The sequence below is a fragment of the Hipposideros armiger genome, unplaced genomic scaffold, assembly GCF_001890085.2.
Source record: "Hipposideros armiger isolate ML-2016 unplaced genomic scaffold, ASM189008v1 scaffold_1842, whole genome shotgun sequence".
Classification (NCBI taxonomy): Eukaryota; Metazoa; Chordata; class Mammalia; order Chiroptera; family Hipposideridae; genus Hipposideros; species Hipposideros armiger.
The window spans coordinates 27,572-37,718 of NW_017733192.1; the positions used below are offsets into that span (position 1 = coordinate 27,572).

Sequence of the window (10,147 nt, forward strand, 5' to 3'; positions counted from 1 at the left end):
CTGGCTTGTTTGTGGCCACTGGAGCATCTTGGTCTGTATTGGCCCCTTCTCGGAATCAGTAGTCATGAGATGAGTCAGACTCTCCCCAGTTGTTCTGGGGATAGATGGCAATGCAGGGCACAAGGACACACAGGCCCTCCTTCACTGTCACAGAGTCCTGCACTCTCAGCCAGTACCCTTCATCCTGAGCCAGGGACGCTGTGCAGAGAGAAGGGTCAGCAGCTGCCCTGCTCTGCCCCCTCCCTTTGTCCACTCACCTGCCCACAGCAGGGACAGAAGCAGCTGCAGCATCTCCAACATGGAGGGTTTCTGGGCTCCTGTGGGAGGAAAGAGAAGGAAAGCAATGTGGGAGAGGGGGGCTGAGGGGAGACCGCAGAAACTGTGGAGGAGCACGGGGCCCCCTGGTTCACAGAAGAGCCTCAGAGATGGAGCTCATCCCCCTTCTGCACAGAGCAGGTGGACACTCCACAGACCACATCCCAGAAGGAGCAGACAGGGAGCAGACCCCGAGTCCTGCCCCATCTTGGGCACCTCTCTTCAGCTTGAAGTTTAGACCAGGAAAGTGGGCCCTGTCCACCAGGTTCTGGACCTGAGTGAAGCCCATCCTGACCTATGAGTGGGCAGCAGGGGCCTCTGCAGATTCTCATCACGAGAAACGATGGGTATCTCAGTCCTGCTGCCGAGGCTGAGGTATTGTTGGTGCCCTCAGTTTGCACCATGGGGCAGTCAATTCCTGGTCTGGCCCAAAAGTCACAGTGCTGTCTACGTCTGTGCTTCTGAACCTTCTGATGCAGGGGACATTTGGCAATGTGTGGACACATTTGATTGTCAAGGCTTGGGAGGAGGGTGCAGTTGGCAGCTGGTGGGTAGAGTCCAGAGATGCTACTAAACATCCTACGAGACACAGGATGGTCCCTGACAAAACTCATATAGCCCAGGGGCGGCCATTTAGCTCAGTTGGTTAGAGTGCAGTGCTCATAACACCAAGGTTGCCTGTTTGATCCCCACAACTAATTGCACCCTCCACAACTAGATTTAAACAACGACTTGACTTGGAGCTGATGGGTCCTGGAAAAACACACTGTTCCCCAATAAAAAATTTTAAGGGGCCCTGGAAAAACACACTGTTCCCCAATAAAAAATTTAAAAAAAAGAACAATCATACAGTCCAAACGTCAGCAATGCCAAGAAACCCCAGTCTACACCCCAGTGGCAGGCAGTTCTTCCAGGTGTGGGGTGCTGGGGTTTCTGTTTGGGTGTGTGGCACATAAAATAAGAGTAGGAGTCTTAAGTGAAGTGTAGAAGGCAGCCATTCATTCATACATTCACTCATTTACTTACTCCTTCACCCACTCACTCACTCATTCACTCAAACACAGAGTGAGCATCTGCCCTGTGTGTGGGCTGGAGGCCAAAGAGATGCAGCAGACACCCTGAGATGTTCCCCATCCAGGGAGGGAGAGACAATCTACAGGGTCTGCCTGGTAGAGGCTGTGGGGCTGGAGGCTCTGTCAGCTGGTTGCTCTTGGGCACAAGTGAGCTGACTGGATATGACCTGGACGCTCAAGGGACAAGAAAGAAGACTCCCAGCTATGGGACCCTGCTGGGGCTCAGGGTCAGTTAAGAGGCAAAATCACAGAGAGGGAAGTGGGGAGCACTTCCCACCTTCCCCTGCGTTCTCCCTGCTCACGTGACACTTGGCACTTCACAACGCCCTCAGCTTACCTCCAGGTCTGACCTCATTTCTCACTTCCCTTTCCCCTGGTCTGCCACATAGGCCATGCTATGCCCTCTGATGGTGGTAGCTTTAGGCAGTGCAGACGCTTAAACATCTTCTGAAGCTGCCCCTCCCTTCTAGCCATCAACTCTCTGACCTCCACGTGGCAACACCAGCTCATCCATTCCTGCAGTGTTCACTGGACACCGCCTATGAGCTGGCCCTGTGCTGGGGCTGGGGGAGTGAACAGACAGATATGGACCTCAGGAAGTCCCTAGGCTGCCTGGCTGGGCTATTGTGGGGCACAGTGCAGGGAGCCCACAAATTCTCCCCGTGGAGGGTCAGCAGAGGCTGCACAAAGGAGGGGATGTTTAGCTGCTGTCCCGCCAGCCCTAAGCTTGCCCCACCATCCCCTCCCCTGTGTCTCTCATCCCCAGGAACTTCTTTGTCCCACATGCTGGACGGTCTCCAGGGCCTTCATCAAGGTCCCATCACCTCCAGGACCACGGTCCCCAGGACAAGCCCAGCACACACCCCTGTCCTGGCAACAGCAGGACAGAGACGGTCCATGTCGCTGGCCCTCCTGAAGCTGAACCTGAGAATAAGGTTGAGCTGTTGGGCCTCGTCCCAACTGCGCTGAGGTCACCACTGTCCTGGAGTAGGTCCTACCCGTCCTGCCGTCCTCTCTCCTATCTCCCAGCAGGAGCAGCCCAGGCACCAGCCTCCTGACTCTCACTCCACACAGACTGGCAGGGGCACCTGGGCACCAGCAGGTGCCACACTCAGCAGGTGAACGTTCCTCTGTCTCCAGCTCCTACCCAGGACAGCTCAGGATCCTGGCCATTGAGGTCTGGCAGGGACTCAGGGTGTGGCCTCCAGGACGTTTTGGTGGCTCCTGTTCACCCCATCAGTGGGGGAGGATTCCTACCCCGGGTGATGGGAAAGGCTGAGCTTATGGCTCCCAATACCGATCAAATGAGATTGCCAGCACTTCATGCATCACAAGTGCTCACTGCCCCGGGAGGAGGACCCCACCCCAGGCAGGCCCCTGAGGACTATACTCAGGAGCAGCATGAAGGAGCCGTGGCTGTGGGAGGAGCCTCTGTAGTAACAAGAGGAAGTGGTGACCCCTGGTTCCCACGGGAGAATCAGATGCTCTTGTTTGAATCATGCCGCAGGCTGACAGGAAACTTGGTCAGCTCAGGCTGCCAGAACAACACACCATCGATTGGGCGGCTTAAACAACAGAAATGTACTTCTCACAGCTCTAGAGGCTGGGAAATCCAAGATCAGGGTATCAGCAGATTTGAATCCTGGTAAGAGCCCGCCTCCAGGCTGGCAGTGGGCCCCCTTCTCTCTATGTCCTCACATGACTTTTTTTCTCTTTTGCATGCACAGGGGAAGAGAAAGAGGAAATCATGCCCTCTTTTTTTCCTCTTTTTATAAGCCCACCAATCTTAGGAGGCCACCCTCATGAACTCATATAGTCCCAGTTATCTCTGAAATAATCAGGTTGGGAATTAAGGCTTCAGCATATGAATTGGAGCGAGGGGACCGAATTCAATCTGTAGCATTCAGGTTCCATGGGGCCCCCACATTCCACCCATCCTTATCCTTTTTATAAGCATTTCCATACTTGCCACATGCAGAGAAATCAAGCCATGTAAGTCATTATATACTGTTTCTTCTTTCCAGTCGTAAGAAATTTGTCCGATCGCCATCATCCAGGTGTCGATGCTCAAGGCACAGTTGTATTTCCCAGGGTCCCCGAGAAGATGGAATTCTCTCTGAGCTTTGACTGGTAGCATTTGATCTAGATGGGTTGTAGACACCAGGGTATCCTTACCAGGCTTGTCCCTATTATGGAACCAGTAGCCCCAGCTGGTGTGGGTTTCTTCCAGCTACCCCAAGGGTAGGAGATGGTGCAGGGTGCACGGCTGTACAAGCCCTTTTGTGTCATTACTTCTAGCTTGAAATCCAGGAGCTCAGCCTGGGGCCCTGGTGAGAGAGGCTTGTCCTCAGCCGCCTGCCCTACCAGCTCACCCCAGAAGGCAGGGGCAGCTGCAGCTCTGGAATGGGACTGGCCAAGCACTTTCTTAGGATTCTGGTGTCCAGGTTGTCTCTTTCAAGGAACCAAGAGCTGTAGGGTCAAGGGGAAGTTCCCCCAGGAAGGTGGGATGACATTGGTGTGTGTGCACAGAAGAGGAACATCAGCCCCGCTCTCTATCACAGCTGGGCTGTCTTGGGAGATTAGCTCCCTTCCTTATTTTTCAGAGTGGGGCACCTCAGTCCACTGGGAAGGACCTGGGAAAGCAAGACCTGCTCCCCTTCTCCTGGCTGCCTGCCCATGTCCTGACCTTTGGTACCTGTTTTCTGTACCAGGGACCAAGGCAGGTATCAGTGAGTCACTGCCTGCCATCATGCTGGCATATTAATTCCTTTAAGAAGTAGAGAAAAGGGATGGAAACACAGTCACCCTGAACGCAAAGCATGCTACTAATTACCTGGGCATTTATCCACCCATGTCCTGGGCCATGTCGCCAACCTGTCTCCATCAGCACGTAAGGGCAGGGCCTGGCACAGAGCACATGCTCAGTATAGGTTCCCATGAATGAATGCTTGAATAATGGATAAAGCCTGTTCCAAACTCTCCTTCTCATGCACAGTGCAAATTTCCTCTGGATCTGGCCGCACTGTCAGTCTTTTTCTTATGGATGTTCTTGCTTTGGGAAAACCCTCCCCAAGTCAAGGTTCACCAATGTGGCCATTTCTTTTGCTTTTTATGTGTTCTGTGCAGACTGTATGTGTGCATGCTGAGTTGCCTCACATCACGCATTCTGAGTCCTGTCCATTCTGTAGTTGGAAGGGCAATTTGTGTCTGGTATGAATGCAGGAAATGGGTTTGTACCAGTTGCAGTAAGGTTTTGTTACACAATTTCTCACATAGTCGCTCTCGCTTTGTGGAGTTTCCTGAAATGATTCCGTGTAACAACCTCCCATCCAATGCCCAGCAAGTCAAAATAGAACCTACTGCAAAACCTCAGCTCAGCAAAAGAGGATGAGGTAGTGTGTTCTTAATTGTGGTGACCACCTTTCTGTGGGAATCTGCAGAGGCAGAAATTCAGGCTGTGGCCACCAGATGACAATAGTAATCCTTCAATTTCTGGTCCTCTTCAACTGAAAAGCTATTGGAATCAGGTGAAAGGTCATCTGAGACTGGGTAATTAGCTGGAAACGTCCAGTTAATTCTTTGAGACATGGTAGTGTGAGCATTTAGTGTCAATTAATTACTGTGGGGTTTTTTGGGTTTTTTATTTTTAAGATTTTATTGAGGAATTGGGGGATGGGAACAGTGCTGGGGAATTGGGGGGAGGGGAACAGACAAGTTTCTATCCTTTTGTTCTTCAGTCTAGTTGTGGAGGACTTTGCTTCACTGGCCCACGTTGGTATTATTGCACTCTTCCCGGGTGAGGCAGGTCGGTCACCGGCCTCTGGACGGACACTCACGGGGGCTCTTGGCAGCTCACACCGGCTGCCAGTGGCTCACGCTGGCTGCCAGCTACACACGGTAGCTCATGGCAGCCCACTGCAGCAGGGGCTGCAGCCTATGCCATCGCCCAGGACTCACGGTAGCCCAGCTCCAGGTTGAGCTGTTGTCCACCATCTTAGCTATAGAAGGCAGTGTCACTGGCCCTCCTGTGGGATCCGAACTGGAGCCCTGCTGCTCAGAGCTGTTATCCCAAGCCAGCTCTTAACCAACGCGCCTCTCAGCTGGCCCAATTAATTCCTGTTTTAAATGCTTTACTTACAATAGATCCTTTGAGCCTTGTGACCACCTGCTGAGGTCCACATTAATGATCCCCTTTCATGTAAGAATGATGATGAAGTTCACAGAGGTATCTCTACTTAAAATAGATTTATAGAAGTATAACTGATATACAAAAATGGCACACATTTAATGTATACAATTTGATGGGTTTGGACATGTGGACAAACCTGTTTAAACCATGACCACAATCAAGGTAAGAAACATAACCATCACCTCTCAAAGTTTGTATGTTTGTTTGTTTGTTTGTTTGTTGTAAGGAAACTTAACACAAGATCTACTTTCTTAACATAATTTTAGGTGCACAATACAGTAGTGGAACCCACAAGCACTATGATGAACAGCAGGTTTCTGGAATTATTCATCTTGCATGACTGAAACTTTAAACACGTTGAACAGCGACTCCGCACTTCGCCCCCCTCCAGCCCCTGGTAGCCACCATCCTATTCTCTGCTTCTATGAGTTTGAGTATTTTCAACACATCCTATAAGTGGAATCATGAAGCAGTTGTCCTTCTGTGACTGGCTTATTCCACTTATCACAATGACTTACAAGAAATGCTTAAAAGAGTCCTTCAAGTTAAAAGGGCAGGATGTTAAATATATTCAGGCACTACTTAACAGGTTCTGAGAACTGTGTCATTAGGTGATGTCGTCACAGTGGGAACACCACAGAGTGTTCTTACACAAACCTGGATGGCACTGGCTACCACACACCTAGGCTGTATCATATACCACCATTACATATATGGCCTGTCTTTGACTGAAAGGTTGTTACAACTTTTAATTTTAGTATAAAAGTTAACAGACATAAGCATTAAAACAACGATTTTTGGGGGGCGGCCATTTAGCTCAGTCAGTAAGAACCCGAGCTCTGAACAACAGGGCTGTCAGTTCGATTCCCACATGGGCCTGTTCAGCTTAGATTGTGATCAACGGCTCGACCTGGAGCTGGGCTACCGTGAGTGGCTGGCGGACAGAGTGAGCTGCCATGTGCTGCCGTGTGCTGCCTTGAGCTACCGTGAGCCGCCGTTAGCTGCCGTCCAATGGCCAGCAACCGACTGCCTCAGCCGGGAAGAGCACACTGATCATAATACCAACATGGGCCAGTGAAGCAGCATCCTCCACAACTAGACTGAGAACAATGAACGGCTTGGAGGTGGGGAGGTGGGGGGAGAAAGAATAAATAAATGAATAAATAAATAAATAAAAGAACCATTTTTAATGGATGCACAATATCAAAAGATGTAAATTGTGACATCAAGAAAATAAAGTGTTATGGGGTGGGAGGTATGTAGAGTTTTGTATGTGATTAAAGTTGTCATTCATTGGTTGATGTGGATGAAAAACTGGTTCTAAGGAAAGTAACCCCACAGGGTGATCTGATCATAAATCCCTCACTGGGCAGGTCATGGGGGGCAGTCACGCCCCAGGCTACAATCTCCTCAGTAAATGGTACATGTTTGCCTTAAGTAAGCCCTGCCCATTGTTCTCGGTTCACCCCCCTTTGAAGTGCCTCTTTTCAGGTCCCTCTTTCTAAAGCGTGACCACCCTCAAGACAGCACGTCAGTTTAACTGTCCTGTGATCCAATCCCCGCTTTGCTTTCTCCTGCCTTCATGTAATTTTCTTACTTTCCCTCCTTAATTTTAAATGCATAAAAGAAACTGCAAAACTGTCATTCTCAGGAGCATTTGAGATCTTGCTTCCCGGCAATTGTCATCAGTTTTGGCTCAAATAAACTCATAAAAATTGTCTACAGGTTTGGATGTTCTTATGTTGATACTTATGATAGACTGTCACCACACTGAGATATTTCATGATCCTATTTTCTAGAAAGCAGGCCCACGTTGTGCTGAAGCCAGGATTTGAATCTTATCTCCCTGTCTCTGGAGCATCTATTTTTCACTCTACACTCCAAATCCCCAAACCACGAAGAAAAAAATATATTATGAGGGACACATTGTGGATTGGAGTAATTATTGATTTGTCCACCAGACCCGAGGCTCCTGTCTTGTATCTCTCTGCCTCCTGTGCCCCCCTTTTGTATTCAGGGCCTAATTTGACCTGGCTTGAGATGTGGCTGGATTCCAGGGTTCGTGTGATGGAAGGGCCAAATTTCTCGTGTGTGTATATGACCGTGCAGGTGAGCCTGCTGATTTTATTCAGCCTGATTTTTGTTCTCAAAGTAAAAAAAGTAGGAGCTGTGGTGTCCACTTTGCAAATGAGGACACTGAGGCCCACAGAGATCAGGTAGTTTTCCTCCAGAAGCTGGAGTCTGTGCAGGTCCCACGGGCCTTTGATGCCCTCTTGCATCTGGGCATCCCTCTCAACATTCCCGGCCCTAGTGAGGGCGCCCTCTGCTGGTCACTCCCGACAGTTACCAGCATCGCTGCACCAGTCTCCTCCTCCAATCCGAGTCTTTTAATTTATTCTTTTCCACCACTAACTGCTCCCACCTTGTCACTCAGAGTCTAATGTAGCTCAAGATGTACAGTCTCACTACAAAGGAATGATAAAGTAGGAAATAGTTATAGTAATGTTATTATTAACAAAGCTATTGTTAATGTTAATGTTATTATTTTCCTATCTTACTCCCTTCTTAAAGAATCAGACGGCGGGGGGGGGGCGGGTTCTGCCTCTTACTCTCTATCCAGTTCTTACAGCACCAACATGAGGATATAGACCAAGGTCAGGGTTGCTGAGTTTCTCAACTCCATAGCTCCCCCTCGTGGCCTGATGCCCTGGGGTGATGGGGATTGCCCAGACAGGGCACAAGGACAGGAGCTGGGGCTGCCTGGACTCCACCAGGTTTACAGCTCCACAATGATCCCAGGTTACCATTCCCTGCACTCTTTCTGCCTGATAAACAAGGAGGAGTGGTGTTTTATGAGTGTACACTCAGGCTGCGCTTGGCAGAACCTTGCCCTGGGAGGGGCTGTGACGGTGTCCCCTCTTAATAAGAAAGTACAAAACTGGGCTTCCCTAGCATAAGTCCTGATGGTTGATTTTTTCCTTTTTTTTTGTAATGCAAGTGCCTGACTTAGGTTTTGGTTGCCAATGCATCCGCTTCAATGATGACCAGTCACAGGACTAGATAAGGACCCCAGCCACTTCTCCCCTCAAGGTTCTTTTACAGATCTTGGATGATTTCAATAACTATACTTCAGCCACTTGGTTTTTCTCTTCTGGAACTTTAAATTCCTGCTGTTATGTTTTTAATTTACCAATAAAGAGTGAGCCTGTGAATCAATATCTCTCTCTCTCTCTCTCTCTCTCTTTCTCTCTCTCTCTCTTTTCCTATGACCTTACTGTTTGACCCCAAGTATGCTGTGTAATTTTCAGGGCCTGTAGGCAATAACCCTTTATTTTCTCAAAGTTTTCTGATGGTTATTGCCAAGGGCATCATGCAATCATAAGAACCCCAAGGAACAGTCCAGCCACAATATTGGTTATTGATAGACTGAGAATGGCAAAAGACAGCTCCAGAAAGAGATTAATCGCTCCTTGGGACTGCTCCCCAGATTCCCACCTGCTCCCAGGTGAGCACCAACGTTGGCTGAAGGGAACTACACCCATTACTGACATGTCTTTCTGGAGAGAATCGCTTCCCAACACCTGTCACACTTCTCAGCTTAGGGATTTCAGGGGCTGATGACATAGGAAGCCCACCCGATTAAAGATAAAATGCTCCAAATTAAATGGGACCCAGGATGAGATGGGCCAGGTCCAGCTCTGGAGTTGGCTTGAGGGTATCAATGTGAGTCTCTGAAGCCTGAGTGATGCCCCAAGCTGGCAGTCACTTCCCAAGGGCAGGAGCCTCATGAGAGTCTCATTGTATTAAATGCTCCGATTCATGCCATGGGCTCTGAATAAAATCAGCTCTGCCATTTGGGTTGAGCAGAGCGGTCATCATCAGCCACATACAATATGGATACAAGGGAGGGACATTACTGTGCAATTCCTTGGCACGAAGCTCTATCTGACAGGGATGCTCCATGTTGGGTGCTGTCAGATAGGTCCACTCAACTCAGAGGTTTTCTGTGGCAGAGGTTTCTGGTCTCCTCCGATTCCTCACACACACACACACACACACACACACACACACACACACACACACACACACTTTTTCTTTAGTAATAAGGACTCTAGACACAGGGGAGACCAACTAAAATGTTGCACTCTCCTGATTTCCCTGCAGGTAAGTGTGGCCACATGAGGACATTTGGGCTAGTGAGATAAAACTCTTGTGCACCATTCTCAGGAAGGTGTCCTTCATGGGAGCTTTCCCACACCTTCCTTCCCTCCTTCTGTGTGGAGTGTGGACGGGCTGGTGGAGCTCTGGCAGCCATCTTGGACCAGAAAGCGGAGCCACAAGAGCAACAACATAGACAGAGCCTGGGCTCCTCCTTGTCGCCAAGCTTCCCAGCACCTAGGACTGCATGCCGCCAGAGTCACTGTATGAGAGAGACGCCAACAGCTGCCTTGTTCAAGACACTTTATTAGTTTTGGTTCCTTCCACCTGGATGCAATCCTAAACAAGAGGGTCTCTTAGGGAGGAGGAAAGCTGGCTGTATCCACAAGGGTGAGATTATTATAAGTGAGAG

At 49.5% G+C, this 10,147-nt stretch overlaps 1 pseudogene; it reads left to right on the forward strand.

Moving 5' to 3' along the window:
- The first annotated feature begins 6,448 nt into the window (after window positions 1-6,448).
- LOC109378256 (60S ribosomal protein L10-like) overlaps window positions 6,449-10,147 on the forward strand; it is a 10,488-nt pseudogene continuing 6,789 nt past the window's right edge.